Source organism: Kogia breviceps, chromosome 7 (genome assembly GCF_026419965.1).
Source record: "Kogia breviceps isolate mKogBre1 chromosome 7, mKogBre1 haplotype 1, whole genome shotgun sequence".
Lineage (NCBI taxonomy): Eukaryota > Metazoa > Chordata > Mammalia > Artiodactyla > Physeteridae > Kogia > Kogia breviceps.
Genome location: NC_081316.1, coordinates 37,700,031 through 37,715,674, shown reverse-complemented (window position 1 = coordinate 37,715,674; position 15,644 = coordinate 37,700,031). Strand labels below are relative to the sequence as shown.

The following is a 15,644-nucleotide window of genomic DNA, read 5'->3' as shown; positions in this document are numbered from 1 at the left end:
AAAAAAAAGGATCATTTCAGACAGTGGTAAGTGCAATGAAGAAAAAGGAAAGAGAGTGAGGGTGATGGGGAGTGTAGGTGGAGAAGAGACACTTTGGATTGGGAGTTCAGGGAAGGCCACTCAGAGGAGATAACATTTGAAAAGGACTTGAGTTACAAGAAGTAGCTGATCTCAGGCGGCCTCAGCCTGCAGTGGCTTGAAGCAGGATTTTGGTTCCCTGGCCAGAGATTGAAGTCAGGCTGCGGTAGTGAGTGCTGAATCCTAGCCATTAGACCATCAGGGCCAGTGGCCAGTGACAAGGCCATGGCCCATCGGCTTTGTAGAAGTGAATTTCCACAAAGAGACAGAAAGTAGTGAAACAAATAAAGTGTTTATTAGGAGGAAAAAGGGTACATGTGGATAGACACACAGGCGGACTCAGAGAGGGAGTCGTGCCCTCGTGGTAGTTTGAATCACTTATATGGGGCATTTCTTGCAGGTTTCTCTTGGCCAGTCATCTTGCTTTGCCTGGCTCTGAGTCCAGATTTGGTTTATCTCAGGGTCCTTCCCTGTGTGCAGGTGCATCTCTTAGCCAAGATGGATTCTAGCGAAGAGGCCTATGGGTAGGTTGACATCACTTACTATGGAGTGACACCCCCTCCCTTTTGACCTCCAAGGAGCCTTTCTGTGTAGCCTTTCATGTGTAGTCGGGAAGGTGTCCTTGACCTCAAGAATGAGAACTGTGTGGTCTCTTATCTGGGCAGGACTCAGCTCCTCTCTCACTCTTGCTATTTTGGAGTCTCTGTCCACAGGGGACAAACTCCAGCTGCTCAGCCTGGGGCCCATCTATCTCCTGCCTCAGAGCCAGCTGAGCAGAGTAGGGGAAGAGCTTCCCAAGCAGAACTTTCTCTTCTGGGCACAGCAGGAAGGCCAGAGAGAGAGAGATGAAGTGGGAGAGGAGGGCAGGAGCCAGGCTGCAGGGGGTCTTGAAGGCTGTGGGAGGAGTTTGGGTTTTATTCTGATGTGCCAGGAGGCTACGGGAGGTTTCTAAGTGGGGAGATTGATGAGACCTGGATCTGAACTGGAGTGTCCCAGAGACATCACAGAAGCACCAAGCACCCCAGCGCCTCTGCTCTCAGAGGGCCCTCAGAGGCTGTGTGGCCCCGTGCTTCCCAAGCTGGCCGTGTCTCAGAATCATTTGGGGGAACTGCTTAAAAAAATATGGATTCTCAGGCCTCCGCCTGGAAAATCTGGTTCAGTAAGATGGAGGTGAGGCTCAGTCTTAAGGAAGTTCCCCCCAATGATTCTGCTAATTGGCCAGGGTTGGGAACAGCCAGCCTGGTCAAGGGCCCCATGTTAGGAGGGTGTACTGAGGTCCAGGGAGGAGAAATGCCTTGCCTGAGGGAACACAGTGAGTTAATGGCCGACTAGTGTCCTGACCCCAGAGCAGTGTGTAGCCAGGGATCTCTGGAAACAAGTCACAGAAGTGACCGTTGGCTAACCTAAGCAAAGGGGAATTGATTGGAAGGCCATGGGGAAGCTCATGGGTGGAGGGGAAGGCTGAAGGGCCGTGCTTGGAAAGGTGGGGTTCAGGAAGCTCCGGAAGTTTTCAGGGTTGGGAACATCTCCACAGTCACACCTAGGTGTCACCACAGGGATACATGAGCACCTTTCCTGCCACTCAAAGTCCTGGGAGAGTGAGAGTCCGATTGGCTGAGTTCTGGTTGTGGGCTCACCCCACTGGCTAGGGGAGGGCACACCTTGATTGACAGGCCAATCATTACTTCACCCAAGATTTCATCCAAAAGGAAATCAGAAGGCTGTTACCAAAAGAGCAGCCAAAAATGTCCTCTACATCTGGCACCTCAGAGGGTTGTAAAGATCTGTCATCATTGCCATGATGATAGTAATACTTGTTTGTTTACTACTTACTAAGTGCCAGGTGCTATTCAAAGCATGCTACATCTACTAACTCATTTAACTCATACTTTAAGGCTATGGTGAGGATACTGAGATAGATACTGAGCAAGGAAACTGGAGCAGAGAAGGTTGTAGCGACAAACACCTAGATCCTGCTTTTATAGGTTCCAAAGCCCATTTATACCTGTTGTCTAATTTCCTCCTCATGACAACCTGTAAGGACAGGCATTTTCACAGATGGGGAAAGTGTGTGCACATGTTCTAGAGTCACACAGCTACTAAGTGGTGGAGTCTTTGGATTCATATATTCACTCATTCATTCATTCACACACTCATTCGTCAAATAGCAAGTGGCTGTCAGGGATCAGGACTGAGCTGAGTTCTGGGAGCTCACTAGTTAGCAGCTGTAGTTTCTTCTCTCCAGAAGTTCGCCAACCAGGGCCAGGGTCAAGAGGAAAGGCTTCAGCATGAGTGTGGGTCAGGAACCAGACCAAACCAAACCAAACCAGGGGCCTCATGTTAAAGAGTTTGGACTTCATCTTGAGGACAACCACGGAAGGATTTTAAACCGGGAGCTTGTGTTTTATGAAGACATCTCTGACTGTAGTATGAAGAATAGACTGGAGGGGGGTAAGAATAAAGGTAGGGAGATAGTTAGGGGGCTGATGCAGTGATTCAGGTGAAAAAATCATGGTTGCCTGGATTTGGATGATGGCCCTTGAGGTGGAAGGAAGTGAACAGAGTCGAGAGAGAAGTGGAATTGACAGGACTTGCTGGTTGGATGAGGGTGGAGGGGGAAGGAGGAGTTTAAGATGAGGGCAAGGTTTTTGACCTGGGCAACTAGGTGAGGAATGGTGCCATATACTGTGGGTAAAGGCTTGCTGAGGGCCCATTTGGGTAAGGAGATGGTACACTCAGTTTTGGACAGGTGGTGTTGGAAGTTCCAGGGGACAAGGACATGGAGAGACAGGAGTTTGTGGGCCTTTTGCCTCCAGTTCCTATGCTCTACCCACAATGCCTTGCTAATTTAGAATCTCGATCTGTCAAGAGCACTCAGAAACCACAGACTGTCAGATCTAACTTGAGAGATCCCCTCGCATTTCAGATGAGAAAAGAGATGCCAGAGAAAAGTGGTTTCTGGAAGGTCACCAAGTGAGTAGATGTCTGAGCTGAAGGCCCTCTCCCTACCACCCCCAGTACCCTGGTCCTGAGAATGCATACAGGAAACTTGAAGCTCAGTCTAGACTCCAGAAGGGCTCTGTTTGGCCTACAACTAATTCAAATTAGTTGCCATCGTTAAAAAAAATTAGGACATTGCAAGTACAAATCCATATAAAAATAACAGAAGATCTGGTAACTTCCGGCTCACATGCCTACATGACAGCGACCAATGAATCTGGATAGCAGTTGCTCCCTTGAGGCAGACCATGTCCAGTTTGCCATGGTCTCCACGCTTACCCCCTTTACTGAGGGCCTGTGTTATTTGCCATTTGTCAGGATGCTTGCTCTGTTGTTTTTCTTAAAGGGGAAAGTCATATATTTCCTGGAACCTATCTAAGAGACCTCTTATCTGACCCCAGCTTGCTTTCCCTGGTCTCTGTAAGCATTTGAATTATGACCCTATCGCTTCCCCTCTGTGAACCACACATTCCTCATTTGTAAAGTGAGGTATTTGAATGTGATGATTCCAAGATCCTTTCTAGTTCTGGCTTGCAAGGCTCTCCAAGTCTGCACTTCAGAAATGAGTTGTGCTATTGACAATGCTTAATTGTTCTGCAGATGGTTTTTGAGGGATTGCTCACCCTTGACTCTTTTGTCCTTGAATTATGATTTATCTAAGCCCTTGGAAGAAAAATGCCTTTTGTTTTGGGAGTTTATCCTTCATCTTGGAAAAAAATAAAGAGTACTTCAAACAATGCAGCATAGCTGCAGTTGCTAGGAAGGGCCAGCAGCCAGAGGCTGCCTGGAGACAAGGCCATCAGAAAACTCTTGTCTCCCTTCCCTCTTTCCCTTCTCTTCCTTCCCTCCCTCCCTCCTTCATCCTCTCTCTCTCTCTCTCTTTTTCTCTTTTGAGCAAAGATATCATAATCAATAACCTCTTCTAAAGAGACCAATCTTAATCACCAATAGAGTTTAGGTTGTCCTGAATCCTAAGGGTAATTCCTAAAGACCACCCCCCACCAGCCAAACTGTTAAATACTCAGTGAAATGACCTCTGGGTTTTTTTTTTGTTTGTTTGTTTGTTTTTTTTGCGGTATGCGGGCCTCACTGTTGTGGCCTCTCCCGTTGCGGAGCACAGGCTCCGGACGCGCAGGCTCAGTGGCCATGGCTCACGGGCCCAGCCGCTCCACGGCACGTGGGCTCTTCCCGGACCGGGGCATGAACCCGTGACCCCTGCATCGGCAGGCGGACTCTCAACCACTGCGCCACCAGGGAAGCCCGACCTCCGGGGTTTTAATTCTGGTTCCACCACTCGATTGTCATTTGACCTTGGACAAATAATTTTTTTCTCTGGGCCCCAGTTCCCCCTCTGTAAAACAAGTTGGAGGAAATGCTTGGATGCTCTTGTAGTTCCTTCTAGCCCTAATATTTTAGAAGGAGACTGCCAGGGATTTAGAGAACAAGGTAGCACCAGCAGGTAATGTCTCTACGACTCTTCTTCCAGGTCAGCAAGGCTCTGGGACCCCTTCATCTTGAAGCCATAATATTCAGCTGTAGGTCTTTGGCTTTCTGTCCTCTGGCTATTTAATCAATGGTAAAGGAAAGATTTCTATCCACCCTTCTCAGTAGATGTGACGCGCTCCAGCTATCAGCATTTTCGCATCGTTCCTTTATTATATAAAGGGCCAATGACAGGATCTAAAGGTCTCCGGTTAATTATTTTTCAAGTCCAGTGTCGCCCTTCAGACTCTGCCCGTCTCCAGCGGCAGGGATGATTAAGTGACGATTTAAGCAACAAGTGCGCCCCCTGGTGACCTATGTAAAAATTGCAGAAAGGCTCAGCCGTTCAACAAATACTGAACTTAAATCCTGCCTCTGCCTAACCTTCAAGGCAGGATTTTTAAAATGGACATATATGTCCTGTAAGGTAATATATAGTTTACAAATGGGAAGGTTATATATGTGAAGCTTGTATTTAAACTCGCAGAGCCAACTTGTGCCCATTTGGCGTGTCCACCCTTCCGTAATTGGGGTAGAGGATATATTGAGTTTGACACAGCCATCCTTTAGTTACACCTGTCTCTCGGTGAAACAGTGGAATCAATTATTCCAGGAGATAATCAGCTTTCTGTTGTTGGAGATGTAGAAGCAGATGTTGCAGGCGTCCTTCTTGGGAATGTTAGAAAAGCCTAGGTATAAGTTTAGATTCACTGATTCAAGTGAGCGAATATTTATTGAGTACCTACTATATCTCAGAAACTTCCTAAAAGATAGGATGTACAAGTTGTGAGCAAAACAAAGTCCTTGTTTTATGAGCTTACATTTTATTGGGGGAAATAACCTCCAATGTTATTTTCTAATCAGAGATTCTCAGATTCAGCAATTCCAAGTAATGGTAGTCTTGCTTGGCAAACATTGGTAACAGATTTTGGCCAGGGGCTCAGGGCCCTAAGGAGATTTTGTATATCAGAGTGAGAGCAGTTGAGACCTCTGGACATCACCCCGACAGACAGGAGCCCAGCCATTAGGTGCTGTTCTGAGTTCTGAAAGTGGAGAGGTTGGTTCAAGGCTTTTGTTCTCCAAGGTACAATTAGTCCTGGGTGTAGCCTGTGGATGGGAGGAGAGGAGAAAGAGGAACATGGATAGGCATCAGGAGTTGCATATATTCGCAAGTCACCAGAGCTGGAAGACATCTTCGACATGATCTCTTCAAACATCCTCATTTTATTTATTTTATTTTTATTGTTTATTTTTAAAATTGAAGTATAGTTGATTTACAGTGTTGTCAATTTGTTCTTTTTAAAATATTCCTTTCCATTATGGTTTATCATAGGATACTGAATATAGTTCTCTGTGCTATATAGTAAGACCTTGTTGTTTATCCATTCTATACATAAAGGCTTACATCTGCTAACCCCAACCTCCCACTCCATCCCTCCCCCAGCCCCCTCCCCCTTGGCAACCACCAGTCTGTTCTCTATGTCCGTGATTCTGTTTCTGTTTTGTAGATAGTTTCATTTGTGTCATATTTTTGATTCCACATACAAGTGATATCATATGGTATTTGTCTTTCTCTTCCTGACTTACTTCACTTAGTATGATAATCTCTAGTTGCATCCATGTCACTGCAAATGGCATTATTTCGTTCTTTTTAATGGCTGAGTAGTATTCCATTATATACATATATATGTATGTGTGTGTATATATATACACCACACCTTTTTATCCATTCATCTGTCAATGGGCATTTAGGTTGTTTCCATGTTTTGGCTATTGTGAATAGTGCTGCTTGAACATAGGGGTGCACGTATCCTTTTGAATTATAGTTTTGTCCGGATATATGCCCAGGAGTGGGATTGCTGGATCATATGGTAATTCTATTCTTAGTTTTCTGAGGAACCTCTGTATTGTTTTCCACAGTGGCTGCACCAACTTACATTCCTACCAACAGTGTAGGAGGGATCCCTTTTCTCCACACCTTCTCTAGCATTTGTTATTTGTAGAATTTTTAATGATGGCCATTCTGACCAGTGTGAGTGGTACCTCACTGTAGTTTTTTTTTTTTTTTTTTGCGGTACACGGGCCTCTCACTGCTGTGGCCTCTCCCGATGAGGAGCACAGGCTCCGGACGCGCAGGCTCAGCGGCCATGGCTCATGGGCCCAGCCGCTCTGCGGCATGTGGGATCTTCCCATACCGGAGCACGAACCCATGTCCCCTGCATCGGCAGGCAGACTCTCAACTACTGCGCCACCAGGGAAGCCCTCACTGTAGTTTTGATTTGCATTTCTCAAAACTTTGAGGTCCCTCCCAATACCACATGTCTGTGATTCAGCTAACCATTCATTACAAACCAATATCCCTTAACTGAAAAAAAATGTGATCTTGATTTTAAATCAATCTTAGTATGAATCAGCGATAGGTGAATTAGAGATAACACCCTCATTTTAGAGGCAGAGTAACTGAGACCAAGAGAGAAATGACTTTCCTGAAATCACAATCAATGATCATTAGCAAATGGGAACTAAAAATTGAATTCGTATGTATTAATAGGAGAACAAACATATTACAAATTACTGTGAATAAAGTGATTCTAATTTTGATTAGAAGTCATTTGTGACTATCTTTTGGAGATGAGATTGCAAGGGTTTTAAATTTTCTTTGGCACGCATTGACATATTTAAAAATATTTTACAGTGAGAATGCATAATTGTAAAAAAACCCCATTATTCAAAAGAACCTGTATTTTCAGTAACTCAAAGGAGATAAACCAAAACCCAATAGCAGTGATAGAACACACACACACACACACACACATTTTTTTCCACTTTTGTGAATCTTCCACATTTAAAAAATAACTGTTGTAGAGATTGCTAGTCTTTCCAGTATGCAGTTCTCCTTTCCTCTGGGCATGCAGCAAGCAGGATTACCCTTCCTTGGCTCTTGCACTTATCGTAGGATCATATGACTAATTCTGGCCAATAAGTGGTGACCCATGTGATCAGAGGAAATGGCCAGGATTGCCTCAGGGCCACCGCATTTAATTTCCAGTGTGAGTCTTTCTAGCACCAGAGAATTCCAAGTCTTGTACTGAGATTGAGGTGTCTTAAGATGGAAGCTTCCTGAACCACTGAGCGGTGGACCAGGAAGACAGCTGCCCTGAAGAGGTGCTCAGACATGCTGTGGACTTTGTATGAAAAGGAAATAAACTTTTCTGGGTTATGCCACTGAGATTTTGGTGGTGTTTGTTGCCCCAGCATTACCTAGTCTATTCCAACTAATACAATAACATGTATAACTTATATACTATATATAACTTATATATTAAAAAGAAGTATTACCATTTCATGAAATATAATCAAACCTGTACCATAATCAGAAATGTTCACGTCCAATTTTATATTAAATTATATTTTAAAGACTAATCACCAAGATTGATTTAAAATCAAGATCACTTTTTTTTTTTCAATTAAGGGATATTGGTTTGTAATGAATGGTTAGCTGAATCACAGACATGTGGTATTGGGAGGGACCTCAAAGTTTTATCTTGCACATTTCACAAGTTCATATAGAGAGAGGTATATAGCAACCATCCAATACAAGTTAAGTTGTCTAAACCAGGGGTCCCCAACCCCCGGGCCTTGGACCGGTAGTGGTCCGCGGCCTGTTAGGAACCAGGCCGCACAGCAGGAGGTGAGCGGCCGGTGAGTGAGCAAAGCTTCATCTGCCACTTCGCATCCCCCCATCGGTCGAATTACCTCCTGAACCAACCCCCCCATCCCACCCCCCCATGGAAAACTTGTCTTCCACAAAACTAGTCCCTGGTACCAAAAAGGTGGGGGACCGCTGGTCTAAACCAACGGGTTCCAAAACTTTGATGAGCTGAAATACCAGGAGAACTTAAAAAAAGTTGTGACTCCTAAGTCACACTTCTGGAGTTTTGGTTAAGGAGGTCCAGGATAGGACCTAGAAATGGCATTTTAAGAAATCTGCCATATGATTTCAGTCACAAGTCTGGGAATCGCTGGTCTAGAGGATGACTTTCAAACTGAATTTGTCATTACTTAAAATTAAGCTTCATTTAAATTTTGTATTCACTTGAAAACTGAAATCACTTTTGTAAATTCAGGTCAGGTTATTTAAAAGCAGAATCCAAGATGGGGATTCATGTGCATGTGATTTATTAAGGTGTGCTCTCAGGAGAAGCCTGTAAGGGAACGGGGAGAGCCGGGAAGGGGAGGGGAAGAAGCTGAGCAAGAATATGATTTCAGCCAAGTCTAGCCTCAGCATGATTTTGCAGATTGCTTAGAAGTGCAAGTTGTACCGCGGAACGTGCCCCATTTGGGGTCAAGGAAGCTGGGCTTCTGCATAGCCTCCGCACTGGGCAGTCATCGGCTAGGGGCAGCCTGGGTTGGGGGAAATGTAAACTGTGAGGTGCCTGCAATCACCCAAAGACAATTTGGGGGCGGAGTTTGGTAAGCTCTTAGCAGGAATTCAGTTGGTAGCTGGGGCATAAGTGTACCGAACTGGAAAAGAAGATCTCAGGGACACCAATAACATCTGCTATAGTCTACCTCTGCCACCACTTAGATCCACTTGCATCTCCGATGGAATTCACTTCATCTTGTCTCAGCTTCTCCAGGATTCTGGATAGCCAGAACTTACAGTGAAAGTTACAAGAGAGGAATAGGATGAGTCACAGCCCTCAGTTCTGTAGCTGGCCCTCAGGCTGCCATTGACACTTGTCTTTTCCTTTCTCTCCCACCCATTAGAGATTCTCTTCACCTCCATTAGCATTTCTGCTGGTCTAGGTGGCTTGACTGGTGGAGTAACCTAGACCCTCAGGGGGTCTGAACCCCTTATTATCATGTCCTTATCAGGCCATGGTTGCTCTCTTTTGCCCATTTACAGTTAAACTTGGCATGAGAGTAAGAAGAGACACCCAGTGGCAAACATGTTCCTCCCTGCCCCCACTCTTGTGGCAGCATCCCTACCTTCTTATGGTGGTAAGGGTCAATCCCTGCTGGAAGTAAGGTGAGGCCTTGCTTGGACTGGTGGTGAACTGCACAAGGAGCACAAAGTGTCCAGGAGGCAGCCATACTTTTAAGTACAATGAGACTCTTATTTTGTTCCCTGGTGTAAGCAAGCTCCCTCTGGGGACCAGGACCTCTAGACGCCCAGAGTCCAGAGTTGCAGGCATGGGAAGCACAAATTCCCTAAGGGGGTCACAGGGGATAAAGGTGAGCGGGGGCCTCTCCTATTTCCATCTCTTGGTTCCTAGATGGAATATTCTACCCCTGGAGGACATTCCACTTATACTGGCCATTGGTTTAAGGATACCTGGCACCTTGCATGCATCTTGAAGAGGTCATTTAACCAGTATCAGATTAGCCTCTTTTGGATGATGTGGTATGTGATAAGACCACTGGATTCCATGTGCCCACGGTTCTCTTCTTTGGCCATTGATAGGGTCCCTTGGTCCAAGGCAAAATTGTCTATGGTTTCATGATGGTAAATCAGATACTGTGCAGGAATGGGACTAGAGTGAGGAAAGTGAGGTGCCTAGGGTGCATACCTTAAGATGAGTACCTTAAGTGTACAAAACTCACTCTTTTGCACTGCTTCACCTTGGTGCAGGCCCTGACTCTGTGAGCCTTCAAATAATGGTGTTAGTGGAGACACTCCAGGCAGGAAAGGCAAATGATATACCCAGAATATGTGCCAATCCTGGTCAAGATGAATTGCTGCCATTCCCAGGATGGATGGTTCCAGCTATGGCCCAAATGGCCATAGGCGGCTGGTTGGCCTCCTTGAAGGATGATACCATATTGGGGGCCTGAGTGTCGGTCTTTGTTGCTGACAGGTTGGATATCAGCAGCAGCAGTAGCCAGATCAACCTTGGGGAGAGAGAGATGGTGCTGTAGGGCCTGTGCATCACCCCCATCTCTGTCACCGTGGCTGTTCCACTCATGATCCCATTTCACCAACACTAGGGTGGCCAAGGACAGAGGCTGGCTAACATCTACTGGATCCGGTCCACTTGGTTTTTTCATGCCTTTCCTGCAGTAGAAGTCCTCTGGTGGGCATTAATGTGTGATAACAAAGTGTACAATTCATCAAAAAGATGCATGCACCCCAATGTTCATTGCAGCACTATTTACAATAGCCAGGACATGGAAAAAAACTAAATGTCCATCAACAGAGGAATGGATAAAGAAGATGTGGTACATGTATGGAATATTACTCAGCCATAAAAGGAATGAAATTGGGTCATTTGTAGAGACGTGGATGGACCTAGAGACTGTCACACAGAGTGAAGTAAGTCAGAAAGATAAAAACTAATATTGTATATTAATGCATATATTTGGAATCTGAAAAAATTGGTATAGATGATCTTATTTACAAAGCAGAAATAGAGACACAGACATAGAGAACAAATGCATGGATACCAAGGGGGAAAGGGGGAGGGGATGAATTGGAAGGCTGGGATTGACATATACACTATTGATACTATGTCTAAAATAGATAGCTAATGAGAACCTACTGTATAGCACAGGGAACTCTACTCAATGCTCTGTGGTGACGTAAATGGGAAGGAAATCTGAAAATAGGGGATATATGTATATGTATAGCTGATTCACTATGCTGTACAGTAGAAACTAACAACATTGTAAAGAAACTATACTCCAATAAAAATTTAAAAAATAAAGTAAAAAAACCCCAAAGTGTACAATTCATCAGTTTTTAGTATATTCACAGAGTTGTGCAAATTTTAGTACATTTAATTACCCCCCAAAGGAACCCTGTACCCTGTAGCAGTTATCCCCCATTCTTGCTTCTCTCCCCAGCCCCAAGCAACCACTAATCTACTTTCTTTCTCTATGGATTTGTCTATTATGGGCATTTTACATAGACGGAATCATATAATATGTTGTCTTTTGTGTCTGGCTTCTTTCACTGAACATGTTTTCAAGGTTCATCTATGTTATAGCATGTATCAGTACTTCCTAATTTTTTTTTTTTTTTTTTTTTTTTGCGGTACACGGGCCTCTCACTGTTGTGGCCTCTCCCGTTGTGGAGCACAGGCTCCAGACGCGCAGGCTCAGTGGCCATGGCTCACGGGCCCAGCCGCTCCGCGGCATGTGGGATCTTCCCGGACCAGGGCACGAACCCGTGTCCCCTGCATCGGCAGGCGGACTCTCAACCACTGCGCCACCAGGGAAGCCCAGTACTTCCTAATTTTTTATTGCCAAACATTAGCCATTGTATGAATATACATTTTGTTTATCCATTCATCAATTGATGTATATTTAAGTTGTTTCCACTTTTTGGATATTATGAATAATGCTGCTATGAACATTTGTGCACATGGTTTTGAGTGGACATGACATATTTTTTCATTTCTCTTGGGTTGCTGGGTCAGATGGTAACTCTATGTTTGGCATTTTGAGGAACTGCCAAACTTTTCCACAGTCACTGCACCATTTACATTCCTGCCAGCAATGTATGAGGGCTCCTCTTTTTCTACCACAGATACCTCTAGTACCATGGGATCTGTGGGTCATATGGCCTGTGTGACAGGGTTGCTTGTAATGCAGGCTGAACTTGCTGCAGAATCCTTTTTTGCGTTGAGTTCCTCTCAAAACTGACATCCTTCCACATCCTCAATAAATAGGTCAGAGCAGTATCTCCCAGTGTGATATATGCTGCTTCCAAAACCCGAAAGGCTTACCAAGGCTCTTTCTTGGTAGCAGTAGGCATAAGGTACGATATCATGTATTTTACTTTGAAGGGGATGTCCTGGCAAACCACTGAACCCCTAAAAACTTCACTGATGGGGCAAGCAGGCCCCTGAATTTTTGTAATATTTATCTCCTGGATATCCAGAGTAGTTGCCACTTCATGGTTACCAGGTCAAATTAATATGCTGTCATCAATATAGTGGACCAGTACAGTATTTTCTGCAATGTCCAGATGGCCCAAGTCTCTTCAGGATATTTTGCGACAGAGGGTGTAATTGTTGTATATACGCTTGCCCATCCCACCTGAAGCAAACTCCTTCCGATCCTCCTTCCTCATAGGTATTAAAAATAATGCCAGATCAAAAGCAACACTGTGTACCAGAGGCCATGTTACTGTGTTCTAGTAAAGATGCTAAATGTAGCAAAGCAACTGCACTCGGTCCTAATTCTTGATAGATGTGAGTAGTCCACTGTCGTCTGACATATTCATTTGCTTCTTAGAAGGGCCAGACTAGTGAATCAAATGGACATATGGTGGAGACAGTGACCTCTGCGTCATTTACATCTTTGAGGGTAGTACCAATCTCTGCTGTTCCCCCAGGAATGCAATGTTGTTTTTTATTTTTTATTTTGTCTAGAAGAGGGTATAGTTTCAGGGACTTCCACTTGATCTTTCATACTACGGTAGCTTTTACTCCATAGGTCAAGGGTGAATATGGGCTTTCGCTAACTGCTAGGTAAGACGATTTCAAATATATATTTAAGAGCTGGGGAGATGGCTACCAGTTGGTCTGTGTACTCAGTGGACTCACTGTGAGATGGACTTGGTCCAGGACTCTGTTTATTACTTGACCTTAATCTTCTACTTCTCTAAAAGAAGACAATGATGGCCCATTGGGTCCCCGGGTTTCTGTGTCAGCTCAGACTCTGTAAATTACAGCCCTCAGAAGATCTAGGTATTTCTTTTTACCCACCGTTGGCACTACAGTTATCCAAATATTTTGAGGAAGGACTGGAGGTATCGCTATTATACACACTTACTGCAGTGTTTCAGGGCACTTCCCCCAAGGGGACTCAGCCTTCCTTTCTTAAAAAAAAATAAAGTATAGGGTTTTTTTCTTAAGGTTTTATTTTGAAACAATTTCAAACTTACAGAAAAGTTGGAAGACTAGTGCAAAGAAATTTTGCATGCTCTCTCACAAAAGCCCTATTCAAGTTTCATCAAGAATGTCCTGGGTCTTCCCTGGTGGTGCAGTGGTTAAGAATCCTCCTGCCAATGCAGGGGACACTGGTTCAATCCCTGGTCCGGGAAGATCCCACATGCCGCAGAGCAACTAAGCCCGTGAGCCACGACTACTGAGCCTGCGCTCTAGAGTCTGAGAACCACAACTACTGAAGCCCACGCGCCTACAGCCCATACTCTGCAACAAGAGAAGCCACTGTAATGAGAAGCCCGTGCACCTCAACGAAGAGTAGACCCTGCTCGCTGCAACTAGAGAAAGCCCGTGTGCAGCAACGAAGACCCACCGCAGCCTAAATAAATAAATAAATAAATAAACATCCACCTGTAGCTCCTAACTCCCCCAAAACAAAACAGAACAAACAAACAAACAAACAAAAAAAGAATTGTCCTTTATAGCGTCTTGTCCAGGATCATATGTTGCATTCACATGTCAGGTCTCTGTGGTCTCCTCCAATCTGCAACAGCTCCCCTGTCTTTCCTTAACTTTCATGACTTACGTTTTTTGAAGGCCAGTCATTTTGTAAAAGGTCCCTCAAAATGGTTTTGTTTAATATTCATATATGATTAGACCTAGGCTATACATTTTGGCCAGAATACTGCAGAAGTGACGCTGTATTTTTCTGATTGCAACCCTACATGATGTGGATTTGTCCCATCACTGGTGGCATTAATTTGATCACTTGATTAATATGGTACCTACCATATTTCTCCACTATAGTTACTTTTCTCCCTTTTGTAAATAGTAAGAATTTTGCTGGGAAATACTTTGAAGCTATAGTAAATCTCATTCCTCATCCCATTTTAGCACACTAATTTTAGCATCCATTGCTATTTCTTGCCTTAATTATTACTTCAGTGGTTGCCAAATGTTGATTTTCTGATTCCATCAATTTTCAGTTGGCATTCGTCTATAAGGAAACACTTTTTCTTCTCCCCATTTATTTCACTCATATATCTGTGTCATTGTGGACTCATTGATTTCTATTATTCAACAAGTTATAATCTGATACTATCAATTATTTATTTTGATGATCAAGTTGTACCAGGTATTTCCAGTGAGAGTTCCTTTGCACTAGTTTCTCTGTTTGTTTTACATATCTCCATCATTTTTTGAACATTTCTTTACTTTCTAGAATAATAAGACTTTTCCCAGGTCACTTTGTTCTTTTCCTGCTCTAGTCCTCAGCCACTTTTTTTCCCCAAGCAGTCTTACTTTCTTTAAATGGACAATGGTATTTAGAAATGAATATCTAAAAAAAAAAAAAAAAAGAAATGAATATCTATTGGAGTATTGCTGCTTCCAGGCCCCCTCAACTGTCAGAATTAGAATATATACATACATACATACATATATGTGTGTGTATATATGTACATATATGTGTGTTTGCGAGCGTGGATGTGTGTGCATTTGTGTGTGTGTGTGTATGCATATACACACATATAAATATGGATATCTCTATTTGTATATGTTGAAAATCATTAGTTTATACCTATACCTTCAATTCCCATTCAACACCAATCCAACAGGGTTCCTAGCTGTCCCTGTAATTATCTGTATTTGCTTTTCCCAACCTAGAGAAATATGGCTCCCATTATGCTTAATATATTTACTGATTGCTAAACCTCCTGAATACAACCAATAACCTGACCCCTCTGGGCCAGCACTCTGCTTGGACCCCCTCCTCGTGGAGGGGGTTATTGATCACACTGCTCTGCCTCCCCCGCCTGCTCTGATGTCCTCCTTGCATGGGCTCATCAGCCTCCCTTTCAGTTGATGGGTTCTGGGCCTGAGGCCTGGCTCAGGTCTGACATTCTGTTGAGGTAGCTGACCTCAGCCTTCTGTTCGTTCATTCTTGATTTCTTTTGGCTATGTATATTAAGTGATATCTTTGATGCCTGAAAATCTTTACTGCCCCAAGGAACCCTGCCCTCCATTTTCCATCTCCATAGAGTCCTCCAAGTCAGGCCCCCTGGCTGCAGTGCTGACATTGCTGCTCATTGTGGTTAATTAAGGCTCTCTTGCCTCTGATGGTTAGTACTGCTCTTTGGTCTCTACCAATCTGGAATCCTACCATCCCTATTGAAAACAGGGAGCCCAGCT

General features: G+C 44.1%; 1 long non-coding RNA gene and 1 pseudogene across 2 annotated transcripts in view; one reads left to right on the top strand and one right to left on the bottom strand.

Moving 5' to 3' along the window:
* LOC136794492 (uncharacterized) overlaps positions 1 to 15,644 on the top strand; it is a 142,510-nt gene that overhangs the window by 5,428 nt on the left and 121,438 nt on the right. The window lies entirely within an intron of this gene.
* Positions 10,290 to 15,644, bottom strand: part of LOC136794555 (mas-related G-protein coupled receptor member X3-like) — a 29,139-nt pseudogene continuing 23,784 nt past the window's right edge.